We start from the raw sequence: 27,143 nt of genomic DNA, 5'->3' as shown, positions 1-27,143 counted from the left end.
CTATATGTATAAATAAACTTTCAATTATTCCTGAAAGCCACTGAATTAATCTACCCTACAGCTAATCTCCAATAATCTCCATACTTATACTCTCACGAACAATAACGTAACCATTTTACATTTCCACAGTTCCATTACATCCCAAAATTAACGTTTAATTAACACACGATTGCAGCATTTGGGCACTTTCATTATCCATCGTGTCCTCGAATTCGTTCGTCATCAAGCAATTATTTTCGACTCTAGGAGAGGAAAAGCGAACCAATCCAATTGTATTCCGTTTAACAGCGAGTCCGCCGGTATCGATCGACACCAGGGAGACATCATCCCGTTTCTCTCGTAAGTGCAATCGCCAGTTCGAGATAACACGTCGTACTATCTCGCGGCATGAAATTCCACGAGGTTTATTTGCGAGTATTTTACAACTTACAGACTGCGTGTGCACGCATACCTACACTCACCACGTTTACATTATATACACGTGTCATAAAATATGTTGAATGTGGGGAATATTTATCGGGCCGATTTTAAACATCAAAATAACGAGAAAAATTCATGAACAAACGTGTCGTACGAGATCTATTTTTCACGTTATTTCACGTTAGAAATATATTGGTCTTAGCGAATAAGGTCTTCTCTTCATCTCATTCACGCTGCATGTTCCTCAACCTAATACGACAGCCGAAATCCTATCCACATGCTATGTCATTCGTTTCTTCATCTCGGAATGAGAAATATTCAGATATGGTACAAGTATTTCTTTTTTCATTTTCTTTGTCGAATTCAGATTTACTCGAAACTTATAAATTTCGGATATCTAGAGACGCTAAGTGAAGAGAGAAGGATTCAAAAATACAAAAATGAAATTTTATGATTTTTCCGATATAGCTTAAAAATATAAATCGGGAGTGATATAGAGAGGAAGGTTACCGGTATATTTCTATGTCTTGATATTTAGAATCGATATACCTATATATCGATACCTATAAATATCTTTCATATGATATTTCGCGACATCCTATATAAACATGGAAGGAGGTAAGCATAATTACGCAATTACTTAACGTTCCAGGTATTATTATATTATTGCCAAGGACTTTTTCCGTGAGCCATCAATATCGTTCAGCTTGTGTCTCAGAGGGAAATATTTTTGTTTGTAGTGGATCTCCAGCCGTATATACGTACTACGTATATGACACGGAGATCCCTTTCTTAACCGGTGTTTCGTGATTATCTTAACTGCCTGAAATGCATTACATCCCGTAAGACGATTGCTTAAACGCGTTTCTCCAACGATTCCTGCCTCTCGTTCTTGACACCAATTACTTGACACGTTTCGCAGCCGCCGCGGAGCAGGATCGTTTTTCTCTCTTCAAATGCCACCGTACTACCACAAACGAGATACAGAATAGACACGAATGCAATGCTTTTTCGTGTTTCACGTTTTGGGAGGAGACCATCTGACTCCTTTTTATCATTTCCGTGTTGCTGATACATAACGTGAAAATACCTCTTTTCTCGTTAGTTCTAAGTCGAATATAGCTTGGTCGTAAGCAAATATTGGAATATTCGGACACCGTGATTTCAAATAGACGTTGGTTGATTAACCAATTTTTTTACCAAAAAAACTGCGATTGTGTTTGATCAGTTTAAGCTCTGTATTATGAGAATAAACCGGACAAAATTTCTGATTATACGATAAGCAAACGAGAGTAACGAGATAATTTGGTATTCCGCATACTGCAGATAAATAACCACGACGTTACAGGACGACATAAAGCCATAAAGTTTGTTTAACGTGGGTCTGACCGTAGATAGAATAGCTTCCTGAAGTTCAAGTTTGTTAGAATAGTTTACGTTCCCTAAAATAATTAAATTTTAACTCTAGAATGTGATAGATGCAAAATATTTGACGCTTAATGCTCTGATTTTATCGAGGAAGAACTACAACTATTTCAGATAACTGTTATAATATATATAATTTACTATATTTATAATATATAAGAATAAAGTAATTTTTTATAAGTTGTTGCATATTAAATACAATAATTTTTTATATTTTTGAATTATGGAAACTTCGTAAACATGAACTTGCCCATATTGTGGACACTTTTGAAACAGGAACAAATACTAATCTCAAGATGAACGAACATACATCGATTAAGATACATGTTATTTCAATTAACATTTTTTCACCTTGAAAACAATTACTATATAACACCTTGATAGCTTGAAAAGTTATTTTTAGATAAATTATTTCCTGTTACTTACTTTTTTGAGATCTTAAGTCGATGATATTTTAAATATATCGTATTTGTAATATAGTTGAAAGAAAATTGCCCGGATAATTGTTTCATTATCGTCAATTTATTTTTGCTTCCCGATGTATACAACGAATTAATTTTCCTTACTATTTGTGCAAAAACCAATTACAAGTGTACGATTGTGAATTGTCGACAGGTTATTTAATTGCCTCGATTTTTTTGATGTTATACCAGTAGAGAATAAATATAGACTGCGATTCGGGACGTGGAAAATTCAAATTTTCGTGGAAACTCATAAAAAATCTAGCTCGTACAAATTATCCACTCTATCTCTTTTTTTTCCTGGATGTGTTATGAAATTATCCTCGTCGATTGGTCACGCGTTGCGCAGCGTACAAGCGTTTCAGTGAAACAGGAAAAACCGAATTTCAAGCTGCATGTCTTTATCGAAGCAAAAGTTCGTTGGCAGTTCGACCGGTGCTTTCATTTTCGTCGTCTCTGCATATTTCAATCCTGGTTTTTTCTCGCGTTCACTTTAAAACCGACTGCAAAGAAATATTTCGGCACACCAACGGTTATAAGGTAGCGATTTTTTTACGAGTTCCACTAACCTAAATAAAGTTCTCTTTCGGCGTCTCTAGCGGCGCGGTGCTCTGCGCATCTGCGATTCAGAGCTGAGAAGAATTTGCAAACTATCTAAGGCACTCGCCTTGAAGGAAATTCATTTGATCGACGAAAATATGCTTAAACCTGCATGATTTTCTTGGCCTGTCACCGCCGGACTATTTCGAGAAAGTGGGCAAACGCGAGGAATTCCTAGCACGCGCCCTGTTACGTATTCGACGAATTAGCGATATTTCCTTATTGTATTCTCTAACAATGGCTGCTTGGTGTCCTGTTTGGTGTCTTGAATATACAGTGTGCAATAAAATAACACAGACATTGCATTTATAGATTTTATCGAATTTCTCGTTGGTAGTAATATAATATAGAATATATTGAAATGTTAAGCGACAATGCTTTTTTTATCTTTATATTTGTAATATGCAAGACATATTTATTCTGTTAAAGTAAAGCTAATGAAATTAAACTACTGCTACTAATCGTAGCAAATATAAGACATAAGATACGTCCGATGATTTATGGATACACATTCTTGAGATTCTTTATTCTTCCTGGTATTATACCTTTTTTATTATGAATTCGATAATATTAGATTCCATGTGCAATTTATGGGATCATGAATCCAGCCAGATTGTGTTTAAAATGCTTTGGTGAAGTCTGGCATACTTTATGCGCTCGTAAATCTATTTCATCAAGCTTGTGTATGTGGAAGTCGTATAAATCTTAATTAGCAAACGAAAAAAATAACTCGATCATGGATTCCATGAAAATCCACGCGATCTGTTCAATAAATTTGTATTTACTACGTATCTTTACTACGTACATTCTTCCTATTCCCAATACGATTTAAACCTTTTACGGCTATGAATTCACACACGAATTTCAATCAAACGCTTACTAAAATAGATTAAAAACCTCTTACGTACATTTGCTCTCCTCATTAGGATTTTCAAGTTGGTTTCAAATTCGGCTAATGTAGGAAATCATGATAATCGTGTCTTAATGCTAACGACATTTCAAAATGTTTGATGTAACATATACATAATATAGACATAAGAAATTTCCATGGTAAGTGGTCAAATATTTCCCTGAATCAATGTATATATCCTGGAACGTAGAACGCGGATACGCAATAAAAATCGCGAGTGGAAGAAGTTGCAGAAGTAGACTTAAGCTGAAGCGAATTAACGTGCAAACGAGAATACGTACCGGGTTCTCGGTGTGCATCAGAAACGCGGCGATCGGCCTCGTTAACATTGCAAATTCCTTACGGGGCCGGCCACTTTTTACCAAGCTAATTTCACTCTGCAATGCAAATTTCGGGCCGGCCACCCTCCCTGGGCGCACAGAGGGAGCGTAGCTCGCGATTCACTCGCGAGGAAAGCGCGCCGCGAATCGACGACGACGTTGGTACACGTTCTCGCGCGCTTTTTGCCTCGTTCCACCGGCAATTTCACAGTATTACGCTTCCTGGCCGGCATCCAGACGGTGGTCTCCTGTAAAAATCAAGCAAACAGAATTTTCGTCAGTGCACCGTACTTAAGAAACGAGCGTTTAGCCGCCTTGAGGCCGCGCGAATCGCCGGTAAATTGGTTTCTTAATTGCGGACGTGCTCGTGAACACGGCGCCAAACGAAACAATCAATCCACGTAGAAGCCTGGTAGATTTTATGTTACACGGGGTATTCGCCACTCTTTTGTTTCGATGTTCTTCGCTTGCCTGATTTTCCGAACGATATTGCTAAAATTAATTGCACTTTGTTTGTAATAGCACCTTGTGTTTTATTCAGCGGTAGATGATTGGTTTCTGTGTCATGATATATAGCCTATATATTAAATCTGTGTGTATAGATATATTATTTACGAGGATTAGTTCAGTTTATGGTTAATTTGTATACACCACGATATACATCGTATAATAAATCAATAAAACCCTATTTAATTAATTAAACAATGATTTTAGTATGATCTCGCGGAGAATATGGTATGTTCCAACGATATTAATGATTTAAGTGATAACGTGCAAATTGTTTGCGCAACGCAGTTGTAGAAACTACAACTTGCAATTGTCAAATTCATCAATAATATTAGTTGGTAATTTATACAAATATATCGATATTAAGTTACATTACGTTGTTTAGGTTACAGTAACAGTGGTGAATAGAACCTGTAATTTGTAAATTCATTAACACTATTGGTTACTAGCTTATTGCGCAAGAGGTATTCGATTAATTTTCGTTTTTATTCTAACGCCAGCATTTTGTCTCTTAAGCCTGCTTCGTTATTATCCTTTTACATTGCAAATTTTATTCCAAACTAAGGAATATTCACATACATAAACGCATAATTGGTGAGGTGACCTGATATTCAAATTATTCATTGTAAGCGGCATTGATCATTGTTATTAACTGTCGCGAGTCTGAATAATTTCACGTAAGAAACAATTCCTCCCGCTCACGTTCCTCGTGAACGAGATGACATCACAATAGAACTGGATACAATTTCAATTTTAAATTGCGTTAACAGAGCACTCCTGGCCTTCTTCCAACAAAATGAACCGCACAAGCACCAGCCATAATTCCGAAAGTATTTAGAGCGCGAGTTGTACAATTTTGCACTCTGCATTTAGTATATCGTATTATGTAAATCTCTTTGAGGGCGTGGTCATCCAGTTCGCATCGTATAGTATTATCAAACGTCAAGTTTGTAGAAAATATTTCAACTGAAAAATAAACTTGCATCTCGTTATCGAGTGTATTTCAGAATTTATCGTGTACCATCTCTTTCTTTTTATCGTCATCGTTTCGTTTTTTCTATAAAAAAAGAATAAAAAATCGAAATATATCTTTAGAACGTAACAGGAAACTCGGTTTACGCTTATCAGATTGTGTTTGTCATTTGATTACACTTTGAAGAACATTGCGAATATTACATAAGTGCAGTGGACAAACATACAAAGCTATACAGATAAGTATTGTCTATAATAATATGTATAACGTCATCGATGGAGGAAAAACGTAGTGTACATAGTAAATGTTACATAGTAATTATTAGCATATAAATGAGTTTACATACTTCTTTTTTGACGCACCAAAAACTTGAATCTTCTATACAAAGTAAGCTATCAACATAGAGAGAAACGCGAACTTCTATCCAAACACTGGGATTTCCTTGAGAAACTCAAAATTACAGTTGTCAAAATGTTCTTTTATTCGTGCAATTCGATTTCTGGTTCTTGTAAATTACCACGCAGGATAAACATTTTCCTGGACGTAATTTCGTTTGTTCATAAAAATGTCTTCAGCTAATCGAGACTACCGGTTTGGAAGTGTGGCTCGTTTTAACGGATTCCATCCGTTTGGTCGAGGTTGAACACCGTGGAAATTTTAGTTATTACTCGAATGATTTTCGATTGCACGGTACGAGACTGATACTTGGAGCAAACGATAATCTGCGATTCTGAATGATAATCATACACTAACGAACAGATTTCGCGCGACGATCTGTGGATCAGTAGAAAACACATTAATCAGACGCGAGGTTTCAAACGGCTATAGCAAAACAGTACGTTACGATCCGTGACTAATTAACTGAATATTAAACGTCATCGAGTTGCACATGTTTGCTGGTGTTCTGATGCGTAAAATGATCGCTAGTGCTTCGTGAAATTAATATCGACTTGGAAATCGTTTAAGGAACGTTTTTCGGTTCGCTAATGCTTTTTTTTCTCTCTCTGTTCTTATGCAGTTTTATATACGGTTTTGTTTACCTTTAGATTTGATACGTTTTTTCTTTTACGAAGTCAAACCTTAATTTGTTCGAAGCTATACTTTAATCGTTTATCCCATGGTTTCTTCTTTTTCTTTTTTGTTCTATTCTTATTTTAGTTACTTTTGCTTTGTAGAATTTTATTCGTTGGTATTATTGCCTCGCTAAAATTTGGAATCGATAATGAATTGTTTAAAATTCTACTTTGATCGAATCGTTCAAGAAGCAAATTTTTGTTCTTTTATCTTCTTCATTGTTTTTGACGTAAGTTTCATGAATTTAACTTTATTGAATAGGTTTATAGTTTTATTTTATTGGTATTTGGAATCGGTTTGCTTGTCTTCTATATAGATTTCATTTTCAGTCGTAAATGGAAATGGAACGTGACTATTAAGGATCAAGAAATATACCAAGATTTTTATTGCCGCTTAAGAAACCGGATATCGTTTTATATAATTTTGTTGCACGGTAAGCAACCTTTTTTCTAGGAAGAAATTACTTGGGCCGGAGTAAAGTATGTATAATATTTCGTAACGTCTACCGCTTATCGTTAACACAGCTCGTTTCATACGACGAGAACTGGCACCAGACCAGTTTTTTTTCTAATGTAAATGCGAAATTATTTTAAAGTTCATTCATGTGTAGATAAACGTTTAGTCACGAGTGTACGGCGAAATTTTGCTTGCTTAACTGCGTAACCGAAATTTTGCACCTGATTCTTCAAATTTATCTCTACGTACGTTATATTTGATATCGTGTACAGAAAAACGTGAAATTTTTTATGAATAGTAAAATGAGATTTTTAGAAGCTCGTACGATGTAATATCAGAGGATATTAATAAGGAAACGATATCTATTTTAAAGACGATTTTCAAGTATCTTGTGTGTACTCCATTTTGTCATTTTCTACTCTAGTACGTATATTATCTTGAATATACTGTAATATAACGTAGAATTAAATTTATAAAATATCGTGATATTTATTAGTTTCAGTTTTCCAATGAAGTCATGAAACTGAAATTATTTCGCACCATAACCAGTTACGAGTTATTTCGAATTCGGCCGAATAACGCAAACAGTAGCTTGATTGTTTAATTATCTGTGGTTTTATTCATTAGATAATTTAGTCGTTAAATAAAAATTGTATTCAGTTCCACGTTGGCTTTTCCAGGAATTTTGAATTTTAATTATCGGAAGAATGATTTAATTAAACGCGTGATTTAAATGCATCGAAATTTTTAATAAGATGAAATGTTTTAAATAATGTACGTGTCTGGTTACCGGTTGAACGTGAAACTCACAGCTATAGCGAGGGTATTAATTCACTAGTCTTGTGAATGTTTCTTCGCGAAAGGAAAAGTGACTTGCCGTTTGTGTTTCCGTTTATCACGCAACTTGGAACAAAGTTTATTCGTCGACACGTAGTCTCGTTCCATGTTACTTCAAGTAAAATATTACAATCGGGACTAGATTCTTGGTGGTCCTGAAAGTTATTATATCGTAAACTCTACGCGAAGTGAGAGAACATTTTACGGGAACCAATGTTGAAATATCGTGCGTTGTAAATTATGCTTGTTCGATTTAAGATATGAGAAACGAAATTTTATTTCACGATCATTCGCCTTATTTCTTGCTTCTTATAAATCTGTAAATTCTGCGCCTATCATCTCTACTTCACAATTGTTAATATGTCATACAATAAATAACATTTAATTATATACCGCCGGTATAAAAATTATAACCGTAAGTGTCTATAAAACAAACTGTAATAAAGCTTCTTTTTTAACTTTAAAAATATAGAATACACGAAGAAACAAACTTAAGAAACAAAAATTTCTATGTTCGTAGTGTGAAAACGTTCTTACCTTCCGCACCTAAAGAAGATAATTAATAAAAATTATATCTAGTTATACCGTTCTTTTATGACAGAGTATAAGATCATTGCTGATAATTCGAAAGTAGAAAAAGAACGGCCGTGCAAATTAATAAGCGTGTGGTCTAATTAATGATTAACACGACGACTGACGCACCTTGGTCCCTTCTCGGATTCTTAACTTCTCCCCTTTTCAAATGTCAGGGAGTCACGGTCTGGGTTCTCACGACTCCCGTCCAAGAACACGCGATCCACGTTTTCTTGGTCGGGAGTAACAATAAATACGGAATAAAGACGGCGCCGTACGCCTGGTTTATTTCATTATCGTATGTCCGGTGGCGGACGCAGGGAAACCAGACTGAGGACAGACAGGAAGACAATGAAGCGAAAACCGGGTCCCCCACTTGTTGATGCGCGCACTTTAATTAGTAACCCAGATAATAGACATTGCAGCTGAACGATCAGGAAACGCGGTAGCAACGATGAAATTCTGCTACAATTTCACCTTTTATGCAATTTTCCCCTCTGAATATACATTTTAATTAAAACTACCCATTAAAAAGTAAATGAGAATGAAGAAAGAATGGGAATGGTATTATAGGCGGGTGTTTATTTGAAATTTAAGTTAGTTAGCTGGAACGTTGGTTAAAATAACGAAGAATTTAGCGAATTTAGATACGTATTTTTTTGTCGTAGTTACACTAAAAGGTAAAAGAACGAAGGGAAACTTGTATATAAATTTTCAGATTGATTCAACAAGATGGTTCGCTGAGCCCGGAGCCTAGAGGTCTTTCCTTTTTAGTACGTTTAATAGGAGAGATTGAAAGAAAATGAGATATGTAATTCTCTTTGAAAACGTATTTCTTGGAAAGAGTTGAACATTATCTTGGAAAAGATGATCAAGGTAGACTGTCATTATATTTTATGAGTTACTACTTTCTGTGTACTTAAATTGTGATATTCCTAGAACATTAAATAATTATTATACATTGTCAAAATTGTATTTTCGTTTGAATTAAAGTTTAATATATTCGTCTTTATGTTACGTGAGTGTTAAGCGTTTAGAAAGAAGTAAATTATTACAACAGTCGATATTATGTCTGCGTATATTGAACAGTCAATTACACATACTGAGATCGAGGAAAATTTGCGGTAAAAGGTACATAATACAATACTACGCTCATCTACGAAATTCATTGCATGTTGTATTAAACTACTATTCGTTGCCTGTTTGCACATTACACATTATATTCGTTCAATTATACTGTTCATTTACACGGCAAACTGCAACATTACAAACAACTCCAATTAGCCTTAACTACAGTCCACAAACAATCCACGAGCAAACTACACATAAAGACTAAATCATAAAATATTCATACATCTCAAATATGATATCACGCGAAAATTCGAATTCCAATTTCCTTCCTTACAAATTTATTGTACAAACAACATGAAAGAAGAAAATGAGAAACCGATAATATAGGGCCAGAAATTTCTTGCATGATTAAACTAATACAGTATTAGGAAAATTTTACAAATTACCAATGTTAACAAAATCCGTTATATAATAGTAAAAAATGTCTTAATAAACGAAACGAAATACTACAATTTTACAAGTTTCAAGCCCTCTTGTTGTTTCATTCCATATAAAAATTCTAAAATTGAGAAGCAAAAGTGCGGAATGCTGCAGTATAGGGTTTGATGATAAATATGTATCTAGGAGCTTGGCGTATTTGTCAATCAAATAATAGAATTCCAATGAAATCTCTGTTTATTTTGCAAGCATAAATAGTACAAAACTCTCCAAGAGTCATAGTAATTATCAATTCAAACGCAGGTAATATTAAAAAATCGTGTCTAAAATTTCCAACCCAGTCCACTCAATTTATCATTCTATCGTTTGGGTCGTTCTTCATAAAATCCCTCAATTCTAAAAAGCTGTTCTAAAAACGTAGGTAATATTAAAAAAGCCAGGACTGAAACACCCGACCCATTTCGCTCAATTTGCCGTTTTGTCGTGTGGGTCATTTCTTCATAATGTTCCTCGAATCTAAAAAAAAAAAAAAAAAAAAAAAAAATGAAAAAAGAAAAGACGGTTCTTATAATATAATTTTACAATCTAAATTGCCACCTATATACCGATTGATTAGTGTTATTAATCAAAAATCGCAACACAAGCGATTTCAATTCATAAAATTTACAAAGAAGTGTCGAAACAGGCAATTGGATAACGCAACGCTAGATTTCCGACACACGTAAGAGCTCGACAAAAAAAAAAGAAAAGAAAGGAACGTATCCTTTTCACGTTATTCCGTAAAATGGTTGGTGTTTAGCGTGACAGGGCAGCGTGGCGTGCAATTTGCACACAATCACGACTTGCGCTTTCTTTATCCGGCCAGATCTCACACGCGAATTTTCATCCAGGCCGATGCGCGTTTAACTTTCGTTTTGTTCGCGCGTCGACGATCGTGAGCATGCCGCGTTTCAATGGGTGTTCTCCGTTCCGGACGACAGAATGTCTGATGTAACATTCGAACGAAGACTCACGCACTCGCGTGTCCCGTTTCTGTGTCTTAATTAGTCGCTGGGGAATTTAATTAATTCGTGACTTGGCAGTGGTTTCGAGCGCGAGCACGTGTCGGAAAAATCGCGACCGCGGGCGACTTTACAGTTTTAATTGAGCCATTTATCGAAACGAAAATTAGCGTTCGCTTTATTTACGCAGAAATTATCGCCATTCTACGGTACTGCAGGTGCACCGCTACGTTTCCCTTGATGACGCCATTTCTTTTTAGTTAGAGCGTCATCTGCTACTTCTTTGACGTTGAAGTTCTGTTATTGTGGATACGTTTGCGTAGATGTTGGTGGTTTCGAAATCATACAACTCCAGGGAAATGATTTTTGTTGCCTTTCGTCGTTACGCGTGTTGATACTTTCATAGAGCTCCTCTATCGTTTTATCGAGATGCACTTGTGATGTAATTATAATTAGGTGTCGTAAACAATAATTGAGGAGTACGCGATTGTAAGACATAGATACTTGCAAAAACACGACTAATCTTCGCTTTGCAATAACAGAAGAATGATTGAAAGTACGGTAAATGAGGAAATACATGTGTTTTAAAAAGGAAAATTAATTCTTTATTTTGAAACTATTACACAGATCGTTTAAAACGAAGTGGAAAGAAGATTCGTATAAATATTTATTTTACAAAATCTTTATCGCAAGATAATTTAAAAGTAAATTAGCTAATTTTGATCATGAATTGTATTAAATTAAATAGTTTTAAAACCTAGCTAATGCTAAACCGTATTTTGTATTTTGTTATTAAATATTCTCATTTTATAGTAGCTTTATATGAATTCGATAATCTACTGTAAAACAACGTGAATCTCATGAACGATATATAAAATACATACTTCGAGTCCATTCTTTCGTTGATATTACTCTTCGATCGAACTTCGATCGAACTACTGCTTGTACCCACATTTTTGCCAACGATTTTGAAACATTTTGTATAATTTGTACACAACATTTACACAAACTTTCTTTTGCTTTACTGTTTAGCTTGTATAAATCTAGAAATCCCTATCAACTTCCTTTAATATCTTATAGCGAAATTCTGCGAACCAATTCAATGGTTCGCCAATCCAGAGCTCAGGAAGATCGATTTACCTTCCAGCAAATCCTCTTCCGGATCTTCGCAAACCACGAGCAAACCGACGACAAACGTCCCAACGTTCTACAAACGATTTTCTCGTCGTCGAACCACATTCGTGTCCTCATGTTTCCAACTTTCTCGGTGGAATTTGTCTCCATTTGTACGACAGTGATTTACGGGATGTTCCATCGACTTTGGCACCTGCAGCAACGCAGACAATCGGCCGATCGAACTGAATTTCATCGGCCAAACGCATCCAAACATCCTTCCGTTTACTAACCGTGAACGCGATGCGATTAACACTAATGAGACTCAATGGAAACCGTCTGAACTTGGAAGATTGTAAACAGTCTGAAACAGCTTGGCTTTCTGTGCCTGGCGTGCTGTGCAAATAGAGCGCCGTGACATTACGTTTCTCGCCCTTAATTAGCACGCCCGCCAATTAATTAGCCCTCCTTGCCTCGGCAAACGCACTTCGTCTTTCTCTATACTTCCACGACACTTCTTCGCATCTTCTGCTTCATCCTAGTTCCTGTCACGGTTGTCTTAGACTTCTCGACTAGAAACGAAGCCGCGTCAGTTAGAGAGCTATCAGAAGCTACGTCAAAATTGAAGCAAAGTTATACATCCACGCGATGTTTTTGATTTTTCAACGTTTACGAGATTGCAAGATTAATCGCGAAGGAAACGTGTTTCGAAAGTCGTGAGTCGTTGAGCTGCGAAGATTGGCGAATCGTTCTGTTCGTTACGGAATTTTTGTGCGATGCAGTTACGAACGTGGCGTCGTGTGCGTTATTAGGAAAATTATTATTTGATTCGTCTATACCAGACTGGTTTTCCTTTCGCGATAATTTTACCTGAAATTTCCTTGCGAAAGATACTAGTCTGTTGAGATCGATAAGACTCTCGTAATACTTTGTTCAAACCGATGATATTTTTTAAAGTTGCAAAAATATAATTGGGATCGAGAACGACTGAGAGAATCATGGCAGGGTAAAATTTGTTGCTCGCACATCCCTCCTTATTTCATCCCAGAAGGAACGAACCAAAGTATCGTTAAAGCAGCTTTTTTAAGTGCCAAAGATCAAGCCCTAGTCGTAACATAATTTCTTCGGTACGAAATTGCACTCTATCATCACATATGATCTACTGTAATCGTAGTGGGCGAATCATAACCGTGTTAGCAGTTCCTGCAAGCTACGAGATTTTTAGGCAATTGGCAATCCTCGACTGTATAGGACGAAACAAATGGGAGGATACGAAGATACGAAAATACGGTAACGACCGGTGTTTCAAAGGAGGAAAATTTACCGTGTATAGTCGGATAGGTCAGCAATTTACTGTACACGTTAGTTAAATCGGATCGCGAGTAACGATATTATGGTTCGTTGTCACGGTTGTCGCGATTCCTTGTTCCTTCCTCCATGGGAAATTGAACGATGAATGCTATCAAGATGTTCATTACGGTCACGTGAGAATGTTTGCCGCGACGATCACGCCTAATCGCGACGGTAATTGAAAACATTTCGAGAGAATGACGATTTACGCGCGGCATTGCGAGGTGAATTAGTAGTAGTAATTCGTTTAATAACTGTCATCATCGAATTATAGGAGCAAGATGAGAGTGATAACGGTATTGAGGTTGCTGAGATGAACTTCTCCGTTTTTTTTAAATAATAGAGGTTAGAAGAAAAACACGAGGGACCAGAGAAATCTCAACGCATTATGCATCAGAATTATATTTTTCACGTTTCATATATTTCCTGTATTTTTAAACAAAAATCTTGTCTCGAGTATTTGTTGAACGATTACTTCACGGTATGATGAAACTTGCATAAATATAGATGTAGGTATTTAGAGAATATTTCATTACACACTAAGAAATAAAAGATCTTTACACGAGAATCTAGTAGCTATATGAAAAGGAGCCATGAAATGTTTTAATATTATTAGTGCACGAGATAAAATTTGAGATGAAAAACTAAAGCCATGTGAAGCGATTAAAAAATTAACTGAGCTTAATAAAGTACGTGACTCTAGATCTTGAAAATTTTCTATTAAATATACTTCAGAAAAAAAGCGCGAGAACTTATCTTCGGACATGATACGTCGTCTTTACCTCGATCATTTTTCAATAAAATTATTTCAGACATGTAATTCTTCTGTTTTAAAATATTCAATCTGTTCCTTATTTCTGACAACCACTCGAGAAGTTCATGGAATACAACATCATTCTACTGGAAACATTTTCATAATATACGTCCTCCTGTCCACGTGTATCCTCTCGACGGAAATCCTTGTTATATCGTAACCGCAGAGAAGAAACGAGAGAAACTGTGGTTGAAAAATTGCAGCCAGAGACACGTACTTCTGTGTTTCTCTCGCCATAAATAAGGTTGTTTCCGTGGATCATCCTGTTGCTTCCTCGAAGATGTAAATCAACGAAGGTGGATTCGATGTATAGGCGTGTGTGCGTGAACCAAGATAATACATTCTTTGCATCGTCGATCCGCAACATTCTTAACCTCATTCGTGACTCAGGTCAGAGGCGAAGTTCCTGATCTATCTCACAGGAATCATCTCGGTTGTGATGGAAATGCGTCGTATCTATTGTTACATTAGTTCATGAATAATGCAATAACGTGTTATACGAAATAAGCGCCTGTTCTTCGTCTGATTTTCAAGGGAAGATTCGACGATGTGGTTATTATATAAACGAACGATGAACGATATAAATTGATAAGCGAAAATAAGAACATGGTAATTTCGTAGAAAATATTCTCATCAAATATGTTCCAAGCGGTATTCGATTTTGTAAACGTAAAATACTGTTTGCGTACCGTCTACCGAAATTTCCGATCGATTACATAAGCTTTTTCATTCATTTTTAACATGAATTTTATCTAGTTTTTACGGAATATTTGATTCAACTTTGAAAATAATTTCCACTTTGTTCGCATAGGAGATTTTCCACGTGAATGTTACGATCTGTATGACTGTTCAAATTCAAAGAACTTGAAATCTATAACACTATCGTATTATATTCATTGATTTTTAATGGATCTTTTATTTGCAACGTGCAAAAGTGGAAAGAACACGCATGATGTAAAAAAGTTATATAAAATATCCACAGTAAAATACACGTTATGATAGTTATGATAATTGCTGAACGAAATAGATCTCTATATAGGTTTCGTTTTTTCACAAATAATTGCTTACAAATAATTCATGTCGTAAAGAGATAAAATTAATTCGTCCTAGTTAACTATTCATTCCATGATTATGGAACTTTCAGATTAAAAGATGATCCGGTTAATAGATTAATAAACAGGTAAATAAATAAAAAATCCTGATGATTCTGGACATGATTTTAAATGCCGATCCTTGGACGCAGGTGCGAGGCGTGCTCGATTTCAGTCAGGTAGTGTTAGCTTAGGTTAGTTTGGATGGGTCAGGTGGTAGGACGCACGTGTGCAGGTGCTCTCCAGATATTACCTGAGCCTTCACGGATTGCCGCCAGCTCTTGTCTCGAGATCTCGTGATTCTCGGGACTTGGTTGTTGAATTATTTCAAACGTGTCGCTCCGATTGCGCGCATGCGCAGCTGTGCGCTCGTCAAACCGATCCTTCATCGATCGGGGCGCTTTCGTTTGCTTTCCTCCAGGTGTTCTTGTTTAGCTTCGTACGAGCATGATTCGTTAATTACTCGAACTCTGTCGTGGTATTTTCTCAGCACTCGGAACGACGAAAAATTTACGGAATAGCGCCATCTCCTGCGAATAGCAAATAAAATCATCGAGTCTATTTACCATGCCTTTATTAGAACATCAGAAACGACGATGCTATGAAGCAATTTTAAAAATTTGTTTTTTTATTTCCTACAAAACTTTGTGTTTAAAAATATTATTTTTGTCAGCGAATATTTTAAAATATGGATGTAACAACGAATGTATATAACTTCTGATTGTCTATGATTGAATCATTGGATATACAGGGTGGTTGGTAACTGGTGGTACAAGCGGAAAGGGGGTGATTCTACGCGAAAAAAGAAGTCGAAAATATAGAATAAAATATTTTTTTTAATTTTCTTTTTTTTTTTTAATTTTTCCATCGAGACTTCTTTTTTCGCGTAGAATCACCCCCTTTCCGCTTGTACCGCCAGTTACCAACCACCCTGTATAATTAACGAGTATCCTATAAATTACGCGTTAATAATATATAGAATCTAACATTTATAATTTAGATTTACATAAATCCACTTAAGTAACTATTGCTTTGAAAATGTAATTAATCTGATGCGAACATAAAATAATACAATAAGAACGTTTAATTTGATAATACATGACTTCTAAGAATAGGGCGACTATAAACCATTAGAAAAGCTTTTTCATATCTACAAATCTACTTGCCACGTGATCCTAATGTACGCGGTACGCGTACAAAGTATTACCTATGAGTGAAAGTGTCTAGATCTGTCAAACAAATGTCACTATCTAAAAACTTCCTCGTGCAGGCGGCCAAGAGATATCCGTCTGCTAAAAATAATTCAACGATTTCACGTCATCCTCGATTTCATTTAGTTAGATGAAGACTCGTGGACAAGAGCTTTAACATCTGTCCGTGGTATTATTATGATTTCCTTCTCATCGCTGGTTCATTTGCAATTCGGTATGCAGCTGATTCCATCTCCGAGTAGCCTTCGAACGTATTTTAACTTGACTTACCTTCGACGAGTCGGCCAGGTGCAAATTATTGTAATAAAAATTTCCTCCAAATCGTTTTGTCGCTGTAACGTCGCCCCTAACGATGTTTTGCGGATTTCATTTCGTAATCTTCGACTTGGATTATACGGCACGATTAACCGACATATTAGCAACTTCGTAAGTACTGAATTTCATTCGCTTATTCTCCGTTGATTAAGTTTACGATTCTGATACGATTATAACGATTACACGACCCAGTTAATTTGCATAATAAGATGTGTTTTCGTTCGTAGTCGAAGACTTTTGCGCTGTTTTGAAAGGAGGCTAATGACGTGACGATCCTTGTTTTTCGCGTTTCAGTTATGTTCGATACGTGGATTCCTTCAATAGCGAAGTAGACGAGTACACTGTCAGTGAAAAGTATGGAAGCCAACAATTTAAAAGGAGTTAATTTCAACTTTTACTATCTTAGAAAAATCCCCGAACACAGAATTTCTAAAAATTTTTATGAAATCCGCAGCAGTAAGTTTGAATTAATAAGAAAATTAATCGAACAAAACTGAGAAAATTTTCACCTGGCTGATAGTGTATCAGGTCATATATTATGTATATCATATTTGAAGTAATTTGCATTTACGTAGATTACATTGTACAAATTGCAATTTTTCTTACAACTCAAATATAATTAGTCACTAAAGTCTTGTATGTTCTATAATACGACTGTTCTTATGGAAACGAAATTCTAACCAAATTTCACCGCACAGTTAATATATTCTATGTTAAAATTATTTAAAATCTACTTTAGAGGTAAAGTAAGGTTTGTGTAAAATTTTAATATAATCTGCGATGTATCGTGAAATAATAAAATTGTACAAGCACAACTCTTTTATTTTCGTTTATTTACGGATTGTGTTTGAATTTTTCTAAATTGATAATCGCATTAAGAGGAGAGAGTAAATAAGTATAAAGAATCAAAGTATTGGAGTATCTGATTTATAATTCAAGAAATATCGTGTCTCGTTATTTTTGTCGTCATGAGAAATATTCGTGATAAATCAGCGTTATTCGATTAAACTCGGCAGGGCTAATGATATCTTAGCGAACATAATTTAGCGCATCTCTGCGCCAAGGTTTGAAATGAAAATCGCTTGAAAAGCAGTTTAGAGGAAGGACAACGACGGCGAATATTTCTTTCGCCGCGCATCAGTTTCCTCGAACGCTGTCAAAAGAATTTCAAGGGATTGAAGAACTCGAGAACAGAGATTAACATCACAAGCTTCTTTGTTGCTACGTTGTTACAAATCTGGCTTGAAATATTCCGCTTACTCGGCATATCTATCAAGAGTTAAGAAACTCTTGCAATTAGTTGAATTAAAACAAAGTTTTATTTCATTTCTCTACTAATTAACTTCAAAACGAATAAAAATGTTTGCTCCCTTCGAGAAGTCTGAAAGTAATAACTTCTAATGTAAATCAGTATTAAACATAAAATTACTGGTAATTAAATTCCTCTACTGAGAAATAATATTTATCATATCGTATACATCTTGTAATTTCTACGTACATTTTCAGATTTGTTTGAAACTCGACCAACGTACATAATTACTGGGCTGCGGATATTTATGTAAATTCATATTTTTACAAATACGACTAAAAGAGTGGAATATGCGCAGAGGACGATTTCACCTACCGAATACTAGGTACAACGCATGCCGTATTTCGAATATTCTCTGTATTTTTACGCGTTATAAGAATTCCATGTATTCTTAACTTTACCATAAATCTATAAAAATCCGTGTGTCCAAGAATTACGACAGTCTCGCAACGGTGCTGACGAAATTTCTAAATATTTCGTACGGTACGCATAATGCGTGATATAAGGTGTCTTCGGATGTTCGAATACTTTCATGAGCTTGCGTAATAAATGCTTGGTCGAAAGAAAACCGCGATCACGTCCATATCGATTTCGCACGAGGTACGAATAAATCAGCAACAAGTTTCGCGTAGCAACCCGTGGCATACGTTTTCTCAGGAATGGACGATCACGAGATCCAGTCGACGGTGGAGTCGATTCTCGGGCCTGGGGTGAAGGTGGTGGACTGCGAAAAGAAATCCAGCATGAGAGAGGAGGAAGTGTTGTTGATAAACGGCGTACCGATTCCCCTCGAGGGCCCGGATGGCGTTGCCATCCGCGAAGCTATGATAACCGGCCAGGTGCCACCGTGCGATCTGCTCAATCAGATCCTCGTCAAGGCTGGAATACTAAGGTATCATCGTGGATCCTTTTCGAGTTAGCCCTGATGCGAAATAAATTGCTCGCCGCGTGCATCCGTGTCGTCCTTCGTGTCATTTACTCGAATTATATTTGGCGTCCTTTACTCGCGAGCCTCTCGACGAAGATTCGATAAACTGGAGTTGCTAAATTACTAGAGCAACAGAGCTAATTTACTCGTGACGTGTTTCAATAATTTAGAAAACGTCTATTGAGGATTCTCCAGATAGAAGTCTACTTAGTAATATGGAGTTTCGTTTCAATTCTAAAGCAATATCGATACAGGCATACTTTAAAATGTAGTAATTTACATGCTTCTTTCACTCCATCCTGAGAAAATTTTATTTCCATTAAATTTTTAAACTTTGCATGTAAATATGGACTCCGGCACAATACGATAAGTACATGCACAAACCGATCAGGTCTGCTCGCATCTTTCTCAAAATACAAGGAAACACCTGCAACAATCTTGACTGCCAGTTGAGTTTCTTTCGTGCCTTTCTTCTTAAATTCAAGTTTCGAAGAAACCTCTCACGCAAGTATGAAATGCGTACATTGACAAATCAAGTTTGCCTGCACCTTTGTCAAAACACAAAGAACCACTTTCGACGATCTTGACTCCCAGGAGCGCCTCTCGCTCCTTTCTTTTTAAGTTCAAGTTTGCAAAAGAAATCCTTCACATAGGCATGAAATACGTGCGCTCGTAGTTTTCTTTCGCGCCAAGTTTTCTCGTATCTTCGTCGAAGCGCAAGAAACCACGCGAGACAATCGCGAATTCAAAAAACTTCTTTCACTCCTTTCGTCTCGAGCTCGAGTTGCAAAAACAACGTTCCTCGCCATACGCGCTTAATGAAATACAGACGCAAATTCTCAAACTAATTAAGTTTAGTTACACGTTTCCATTAAACCGCGAGAAATCCTGTATGTCCCAATCGCAACTTCCAGAAGCTCGTTTCCTTTCGACCCACCGCCAAACCAGCCGGGATTCGTTCACGTCTATTAGCCGATATTCCAGTCCTCGAAAATCATAACGAAAATCCTCCCACGCGTGTAACGAGCTCGTGGAATCGGTGTGGGTGCTCGAAGAGAGAGATCCACCGTGATACCTGCTAACTGGAAATGCTTGCAAAGGGCCCCGGTACGACTCGAGACATCCTTGAGCGTAAAGTCGTCCATCGTGACGAAGGAGGAGGTGACCGTGGCGCGGGGCGGAAAGGTCGTCGACGAGAGGAGCCGCGAGACCAAGGAAAATAATTACTACGCCTCGTCGACCAGCGAGATATGGGAGCCTGTGGGAATCGTCCATCGACCGCGAAACATCAAACCGTTCGACAGTTCGGACGAGTCCAGGCCGAATTCGAACGCGAGCTCCGATCAAGGTTACACGACCAACACCAGCAGTAATCACGTGCTGAGAGAAGCGAGCGGTTCTTCCACGGTAGGCTGCCCTATCTGCGAAGATAACGATCCCGATTGTGCGCGTAGGTGTCTCGGAGGACTCACGGGACTGGGAACCAAGGTGCCTGTTCAGACGACCAACTCGGCGGTAAGCGATTCTCGATTCTCTTTGCGCGTTCTCCTTCGCGATTACAGGCATTATTCGGTCATATTTGAAGAGAATTATTCAACGAGTTTCAAAGGTGAATGGTATTTTAAATAAAACTCTGCAAAAGTTCAAAAAAATTCTGTCAAGATTGAAGTTAAGATTCAAAATCTTGGGAATAGTTGACGAATCTTTTCGTTTGCAATTATTTTACGATACAATGGATAACGAAGATGGGTGTCCTGCTACGGGTGCGAAAGAATCCTGTCATCGCTATTGTGAGTATGCGAACGTGTGTCATTGCAACGTCGGTATTATCTGCTAATTAATCGTATAGAAATTTCAGCCAAGGTAAGACGCGACCAGCTAATTAAAACGATTTACGATCGTTTCATTTTCTATCATTTGACGCAATTAAGATTTGAATGGTATTAATTCGGTTAATCCTATACGAGCGAACAAAATTCCAGACTGACATAATACTTGGATACGAATTTTTCTACTATACCGCTGCAACGATTCGATAATTAGACGAACACTCGATAAACTGTTCGGAACGAAATTGTTGGAAGAATATCGTCGCTTAACGCGTTTCCTCGGATGATAAAGCGTTTTCGAAATTGTATGGAACCGAAGCATACGACTAACAGGTTGTGGTAATTGATTCCTTTCGCCTGCGAGCGATGTCTGATCGTTATCGATCGCATTTTACTTTCTTCGTAAATGTTGCGGCGAATAGCATTACAAACGGTTTGTACGGAAATCTTGCCGCAGATTTACAAGTTTGTTTTAAGAGGCTGTTTACTTTTGTAATGGACGATTAAATTTGAAGTTATCCGAGCGGTTTGAACGAGTGGTTTAATTGACTCGAATTATGTCACGAAACCTTTTAAAGCGTAAACGCGAATACGTTGCTTTTAATTAGAGTTGGAACTGGTTCGTGACAGTTTATATATCCTCGGCACTTAAAGCGCGCTTAATCATCGTAAAAACGAAGGAAAGACAACCAAAGCTCGTTTTCGTTAAATCCGACACTTCTGGCGTTGAACGACGATGTTTCACGAAGAAACAATTTGCCAACCGTTTGTCCAGTTTTCTCATCGTTCGAATACTTCGCCGCCCGTAAACACATTGCTATCCAAATATTACACGGATCTGGCATTCCGTTCGCTCCAATTGTATCGAGCAATTCGCAACTCGTTCGAAGACCGTAACGAAATCAATTTTACAGAGATCTCCAATTAGAAATTCGATAGATTCCTCGGAGCACGCGTCGGCAACGCCGACTTTTCTCTTTCTTCGCGGTCTCTGTCCTTCTGTCGCGTCTGCTGACTCTGTCTTGGTTCTTTTCTAACGCCAGCCTGTTTGCCCAAGCGGTATACTAATACGTATAGCCGACAGGCCTCGACTGTCCTTCTGCATTCTATGGGAGCGAATAGCGCGAGATAGAAAACCGCTTTGGCGAAACGAGTTGCCGCGTAAGTTGCCATATAAGATGCTTTGTCGGCTCCTTCGCACAGAAAGTTATCACCCTTGCGAGCTGGCTTTAGGTCACTACTCCGGATCTCGAAGACGACACGCTTTCACGGAGTCGTTGCGATCGATTCGACGGTTCAAAATTGACTACCGCCGCGATTACGGATACATGACACGCGTGTAACATCGTCTTCGACGAAAGTTGCTGGATACTCGGATACCGAGTGAAATCTAGATCGTTTATGGTAGATAGCGTGGGCCGTTTGATCTTCCCGAGTGCGTTGCGCGCGCTAGTGAAAAGAGCGACCAGGTCTTCCGACGTTCGATATACTGTCGCAAGATCGAGTGCCAGTCTAACGGCGAATTTGGAATTGCGAAGAGTCCACCGATATACGTACAATAGATCGTGGACGATCGATTCGACTGTGGTAGACGAGCAGCGATGGCGGAAGGAGATTTCCCTACAACAGGTTGTTTTCTATGGTTGTAGGGAAGGAATGATATTTTTTGTGTGTTACTTACTATACATGGATTACGAATGTTTACGCAACTATGGGGAATTAAAATATAGAAAAAATGCAGGATAGGTATAATATGCGAGAGTATAGAAATTATAGAAAGAGAAAAAGCACTTGTTATAATATTTAGAAAACGAGACAAATCCCTATTTAGGTTTCCCCGGGTTTCCTTAGTTGTATTTGTAAACGTACTTTGATTTCTATACAAACTCTATGCTTGTAAATATAAAGCTCGTAATTGATCACAATTTCTTCAATTCAGATGATCGAAGAAGGTACTTGTATAAAAATTGAACTTTGAAAATTATTTTATATATACAGGGTGGTTGGTAACTGGTGGTGGTTGGTAAAAAGAAGTCGAAAATATAGAATGAAATTTTTTTTTTTAATTTTTCCATCGAGACAACGATCTACAGTGAGATCCGTCATAACGAGACGCGATAAAGTGCACGTGTACCGACCAAAAATTCAAAGTCGATTTTCTCGAAAACAAAGCCTCGAACAAAAAATGTTTATTCTATATTTTCGACTTCCTTTTTCGCGTATAATCACCCCCTTTCCGCTTGTACCACCAGTTACCAACCACCCTGTATATCAACGAGTACTATACGCTACATATTTTATATATTTTTACAGATACGTATCGTACGTCTCTGCAGCTCGAAATTTTCCACAAGCGCGTAAAAATCTCGCAGACTATTCGTTACGGACTTATCGAAACCGCAATACACCGATCGAGGGTTAAATCAGGTTCCCGAAGGGTAGCTGCGCACACTCGTTATTCAAGATACGTGCGGCGGGATCTTAACGACTCGTGTTTTTCCTTGTCCATACAGCAATGGCGAAGCGATGGTTGCTGGTCGAGTTTACTCGAGAACAGCCAGGTACTTGGCGAAAACGACTGGCTAGCTTGGTATCGTCGCAAGAAAACGTCGTGAGATCGCGTCTTGGATGTTCGTGCCCGGTAGACTGAGTAATGGTCGTTCTCCTCGTACGGAAATCTGGAATATCAGCAACGGTCGTTCTTTGTCTTCGTTTTTCCCCGTGCTGATTGGCCAGGAAACGAGTATCGGCAAAGTGAACCGGGCAATTAATCGATCACCGATGTCAACGGTATATTTTAGAGCCTCCCTCTTCCTCCCTCTCTCTCTCTCTCTCTCTCTTTCTCTTTTGTCGATGCAGACGTGACTTCATCGTCAGCTGTAATTTAATTTTTCAACTGGATGTTCGATTCGTTTGCGTTATGGGTTTGCCAAAATATTTTATTCCGGAGACATTGATTGCGAATCGGTTCGTTGGATGACCTGGATTCTCTTTTCTTTGCCAATTAAATGGTTCCTGTTATGAAAGTAGGAAAGAAACCTGAAGAAGATAGACCTGAATGTCTCGAGCGACGATAAACGAATAACGGGAAAATACAAATTTATCGGTGTTTTCCGAGGAGGAAAATTTGCGACAAGAAAGTTAAGGAAATTATATTATTTGCATAGCTGGTGTGCATGCGGGCCGCGTGAAAGTTTCGCGACATAAACTTCCCTTTTCGCGGCTTGTCTCGGAAGAGTAACAGAGTAACGCTGGAGTCAGAAACTCTCGCAGATGCAGGAAACTTTCATGGTCCGGAATATCCTTCTTCCGCGATGCAAATTGAAAAATTGCACCGCCGCGGTCTGTGTGTCTTGCGGATACGTTATAGACTGGCACTATGATTTTGTGAAATCGATCATTTCCAGATAATTTTCAGGCATAAGAGAGGGAACTGTGGTATGTACGCAGGTAATTTCCTCTCAACCATATTTTTATATATTATTTCGTTAGGGGTGTAATTATTTAATGAACGCTGGAGCTAACGAAATAGTCAAAGTATCTAATTAGTAATTTTTCACAGAAATTTTACAACGTTTACATTACATTTGTACGCACACATATATTTTTTCATATATGATTTTCAGTCTGAACCTTTTAACGTAAATTTTATATTTCGTTGGTACACGAAGTAGAAAACTCGGAGAAAATTATGGAAATCTCGATGAAGTTTAAAAGAGCGACGGTTCCGATACAACTTTCGTTAATCGTATTTCCAAGGTTAGGTTATAAAACCGAGGACACATTAACATAATCGTGCCATTGGCGAACCTCTCGAACGATAATATTCTCGTGCATATGGTATTGTTCTGTCACAATTAAACACATCACCAGGAAATCTGCGGCAACGTATATCGCCAGATACGGTCGAAAACACGCTTATATGCACCTGCGATCAGATGATTGCACGTAGGACGTAATATATCGGGCCGATGATAATGATATATCCAGGAATTCTATGCCACGCCTCCTTGATTTGCATAGAATTAGTCGCTTCCCGGTTCTCCGTTGTGTTTCTGGTGATGTTAAACTCCTCGTTGAATACAATCGTGATCATAGATTTTAGATGTCGAGTAACTGGCGAAAAAGTAGGCAGTGTGTGATTTATTACGTACGTGTATCTCCGTTCATTTTTACTTGTATTTTTAATATAATATCGTAAGGTCGCATAATTTTGTTGGTACTTTGAATAACATCTCGTAGGTTATTGATTTACATATTGGTTTTTGTACAGTTAATTTTCTTCCTTCAACTCTCAATCTGTATTATCGACCGACTGTAGAGCATGGTAAGTTACCAGTTGATAGCACGATACCAGCGATAGGTACTGTAGAGTCACTGATCGATGAGAAAACCTCGTCTCTTCTCGACTGTCGGTAAAAGAGAACTGCTTATTTACTGACGTAGATAAGAAAGTTTTCTTTTTACCTTTATCGATAATTTAAAAGAACAAAATTTATGAAAAAATCGTTCGTCTTAACACACGTTCAAAAGTGTTTATAAATATTAAAAAAAAAAAAAAAAGCAAAAAAGACTTATATCGCTGTATTTGATAATATTGTAGCGAGAGGGCTTAGTAGTTTCAAAAAAACAAAAAAAAAAAACGTCACGTTCATTTACTTAGCTATTTAATCTCGGACCTGAACCTTTTGACATTTGCTCGGTGACTGACTAAAACCGATCGTCAACGCGCCATGTCGAGGAATGTTTACGCACGGTAATTGGGTCTCTCAAAAACTACATCGATCGACTCTATCTTTTATGAACAATTTTCCTCGATAATTCAATATTTCAAAACATTTCAAAAAAGTTGATTAGTATGGCTTTCGAACGACTCAATTATCTCCCAACTCAGATCACAATGCTTACATATACACAACCGCGTGAACGAGACACTTTGTAGCTTGGAGTTGTACGAAAATCCTGAATAGGCTATAGACGTTTGGACGAGAGCAAAGAGGAAATCATCGGTGCGATGGTCGGGTTTACGACATCGATTACAGAGGCGGCGGATTTTCGCGTGGCTCGACCGATAGTAGGGCGGACGGGAAATGGGAATCAGAAAACCGATCGATAAATCCAATTAAATTTCGTAACGCGGCTGCCTGCAGAAGCAGAGTGGGCAACGGTAACGGCCGTCTGACACCCACCAAATTGCATTTTATGCGCGAACGAAGGACATCTCTGATGCGTTCGCCAGACCATCTTCGTGTTATACCGCTGTCGATTGCTTGCCTTTGCAATTTGCAATCTAAGCTTGTCTCGATCATTTTTCTAACGCGTTTTCCGTCGTTCGTTTTCTTACGGTTACTTTTTATTCCGATAAAAAGTCCAGTTAAGCGATTGACATCGCATAACGTGTTTTAGGTAGAAATAACTTTTATTGAATGCAGATATGTATATCGTAAACTAGAATGTTTGTGTGTTAATGGAACAATGGATTTTTATTACATAAATATTAGAAATTTATTTAATTATAAAACTGTTTCTTTGTTTGTTCGTCTAATAATTATCTTAGACAGTCTAACAGAAAATTTGATATCCATTAACAATCTTCTTTATTACTCGACAACTTTTCTACCTTGTTTTATTTAAATTCTTACATCAATCTATCGTTATCTTATTCTAATCTAATTCGTAATTAATTCTTTGATTATTTCTGCTTATTAATTCTATATCAGGATTTTTACCATCGTTTTTACAATCGTGCTCCTCGTTCGTTAATTTTTTCAAAAACCACCAAACGATTATATTTCGAAACCGTCGTATCCCTTTTATTTGTGCGAATTTTGTGATAGTTATAGAAATTTGACATTCGATATATAGAAAATATAGAAAAAAAAAAAACAAATTCGAATACATAGGAAGGTTTTCAGAATTGAGAAAAATGTACAGTAACCATTATATATATTTTCAGTATAATTTTACGGTACAGATGGTAAGACGTTTCAACACCCACGGTACGAAATAAAGATCAAACACTTAGGAAGAATTACGCGGACATAAATTCATCAGAATGCAAGTGTAAACATATTAAACGAAATAAACAAGCGCAAATAAATATTGTCCAAAACGAGC

The 27,143-nt window shown here is 37.3% G+C and overlaps 1 protein-coding gene and 1 long non-coding RNA gene across 4 annotated transcripts in view; one reads left to right on the top strand and one right to left on the bottom strand.

Moving 5' to 3' along the window:
* LOC126867630 (uncharacterized) overlaps positions 1–27,143 on the top strand; it is a 647,133-nt gene that overhangs the window by 227,710 nt on the left and 392,280 nt on the right. The gene's annotated exons all lie outside the window — the stretch shown is intronic.
* The window catches only part of LOC126867644 (uncharacterized), a 29,353-nt gene continuing 11,520 nt past the window's right edge, over positions 9,311–27,143 (bottom strand). The window contains exons 2-5 of one of the 3 annotated variants that reach the window (XR_007690365.1): positions 15,688–15,964; positions 14,561–14,799; positions 12,473–12,751; positions 9,311–12,393 (exon numbers count right to left, since the gene is read on the bottom strand). This is a non-coding gene — a long non-coding RNA (uncharacterized LOC126867644). The other 2 variants (XR_007690364.1, XR_007690363.1) reach the window with 2 other exon arrangements.

This window comes from Bombus huntii, chromosome 7, assembly GCF_024542735.1.
Source record: "Bombus huntii isolate Logan2020A chromosome 7, iyBomHunt1.1, whole genome shotgun sequence".
In the NCBI taxonomy this organism is placed as follows: domain Eukaryota; kingdom Metazoa; phylum Arthropoda; class Insecta; order Hymenoptera; family Apidae; genus Bombus; species Bombus huntii.
Note: the sequence above shows the minus strand (reverse complement) of the source record. Positions and strands in the feature narration are given on the sequence as shown.